Raw genomic sequence first — 2,500 nt, forward strand, 5'->3', positions numbered from 1 at the left:
CTGATGATTGGGATCAAGAGTAAGTTGATAATTAAGAACAAGGCAGAAACTGATAAGTAAGATCAATGAGAAAATTGTTAATTCAGATCAAGAAAAAATGGGTAATTATGATCAAAGAGAAAGTGGATAATTAAATTAAAAGAGAAAATGAATAAATAAGATCAAGAGGAAATGGATGATTAAAAAACTGTGTAATAAAGGTCAATGGATAATTAGATACAAGGAGAAAATTGATAATTAAGATCAAGGATAAGGTGATTAATTAGGATCAAGAGAAAATGGTTAATTAAAAACAAGGAGAAATTGATAATTTAGATCAAGAAAAGATGGATATTTAAAAACAAAGAGAAAATGGATAATTAAGATCAAAGAGAAAACACATAACTAAGATCAAAGAGCCAATTGATAATCAAGGACAAAGAAACTAGATAATCATAATCAAGGAGAAAATGGATAATTTAGGATCAGAGGGATGATTAAGATGACGAGGATTCGGAAGGAGTTAGGTGTCATAGCAGATCTAGCGTAATTCTCAGGGGAACGAAAATTTCAGGTTAGTCTTATCATTTTCCTTTTCATTATTATCTTTTTTTTTTTTTTTTTTTTTTTTTTTGTGTGTGTGTGTGTGTGTCTGTGTGTGTGTGTCCGTGTGTGTGTGTGCGTGTGTGTGTAGTGTGTGGGGCGGGGAGGGTATTAACCAAAACTTTTCAAGCTTTTGAGGCCATTAGGCTTCTATTATCAATCATCTTATGCCTCTTTTCGAGCTATTAGCATATCAAGTTTCCGTTCAGGATCTTAAGAGCACGTCTAATTAAGAGCACGTCTAATGCTGTCGAGTTCTATTTGATCCTGCAGTTTTTTCTCCGTCCTTTAACTCTTCGCCAATCCTGTCAAGTTTCTTCCCAAACCAGCCAAGTTCTTTTCACGATCTTAAGTTTTCTTTTTAAACCTGTCAAGTTTCTTTTCAATATCTTGAGATTCCTTCTAATCCTGCCAAGTTTCCTTTCAAATACCCAACCATTTCCAAACCAGTCAAGTTGCTCTTCAAGCTCTTAATATTCTTTCCAAACCTGCCAAGTTTCCTTTCAAGCACCTAAGAGTTTTTCTAAAACGGTCAGTTTTCTCTTCAAGCTCTCAAGAGTCTTTCCGACCCTGCCAAGTTTCCTTTCAAGCTCCTGAGAATCCTTCCAAACCTATCAAGGTTCTTTTCACGATCTTAAGATTCTTTTTAAACCTGTCAAGATTCTTTTCAAGTTCTTAAGCTTACTTCTATTTCTTATTTCCAGTTTTTTTTAAGAACTTAATATTCTTTCTAATCTTGGCAAGTACCTTTTCAAGCTCTAAGAGTCTTTCTAAGGCTATCAAGTTTCCTTTTAAGCTCTTAAGGGTCTTTCCACACCTGCCATGTTTCTTTCCAAGCTCTTAAGAGTTTTTCCAAATCTGTCGTTTTTTTTCAAGCTCTACAGTCTTTACAAACCTATCAAGTTTCTTTTCATCAAGCTCTTAAGAATCTTCCTAAACCTATCAAGTTTCTTTTCAAGTTCTGAAGATCCTTTCAAGTTTCTTTTCAGACCGGCCAAGCGTCGTGTTCTTACCTGTAGCTGAGGCAACCGGCAGGCAAGCACTGGGGGCGTGCTCCATCCTGCCTGGGTTTCTGTGCCTCTTATATGCCTTGAAAGCCTTGTCGAAGCACCGAAGCACTTACAGTCGATCTTCCTGTGCTAAAGGAATAATGATTTCGACTTTCTGGTAATAATAATGATGATGGAAACATAATTTTTTTTTTATTCATTTTTTTTTTTTCTTCATTAGCACTGACCAGGGCAGCTGTATTTTACTCAGCGCTTTTCAAATTAATGATAAGTAGTTTCTGATGGTGTGCCATGGTTCTACAAGATTTCTGAGGGAAAACCTACTCTTTTCTGTTTCTGCCTATTTGTTCATATATACATATATATATATATATATATATATATATATATATATATATATATATATATATATATATATATATATATATATATATATACATATAAGTATTTGTATATCAGGGAGACGGGGATTGATAATTACATGTATACACACGTTTAAGTTACACACACACACACACACACACACACACACACACATATATATATATATATATATATATATATATATATATATATATATATATATATATATATATATCTATCTATACATTTATGTATATATATATATATATATATATATATATATATATATATATATATATATATATATATATATATGTATATATACATACATATACACATTTATGTGTATATATATACATATATATATATATATATATATATATATATATATATATATATATATATATACATACACACACACACACACACGCACAGACACACACACACACGCACAGACACACACACACACACACACACACACACACACACACACACACACACACACACACACACACACACACACACACACATATATATATATATAT

Source organism: Penaeus monodon, chromosome 43 (genome assembly GCF_015228065.2).
Source record: "Penaeus monodon isolate SGIC_2016 chromosome 43, NSTDA_Pmon_1, whole genome shotgun sequence".
Taxonomy (NCBI): Eukaryota; Metazoa; Arthropoda; class Malacostraca; order Decapoda; family Penaeidae; genus Penaeus; species Penaeus monodon.